The sequence below is a fragment of the Trypanosoma theileri genome, assembly GCF_002087225.1.
Source record: "Trypanosoma theileri isolate Edinburgh chromosome Unknown TM35_Tth_34_V1, whole genome shotgun sequence".
NCBI classification, from domain to species: domain Eukaryota; phylum Euglenozoa; class Kinetoplastea; order Trypanosomatida; family Trypanosomatidae; genus Trypanosoma; species Trypanosoma theileri.
In genome coordinates, this window is record NW_021639876.1 from 198819 (window position 1) to 199104 (window position 286).

Genomic DNA, 286 nt, shown 5'->3' on the forward strand with positions numbered 1-286 from the left:
ATTGCCTTTACCCTCCCTTGCACTTGCGGCATTTTATTTCTTTTTTACGTAGATATTAACCGCAATAATATTATCTGCGACAAACGAAAGTAAAGCACACGCAAAAGAGAACCCAAGAAAAATATGGCAACGGCTCCCGATGAGTACCAAACAGAAGGGAAACGACATAGCACTGCAACATCAATATCAGGTGCCGCCCCTGGATTGTTCTCACCGGAAAATCTGAAGGTTGCACAGGTGCAGGTGGTTGGAGGGACGCTGAACGGCTTCTCAATCGGTTTTGTGG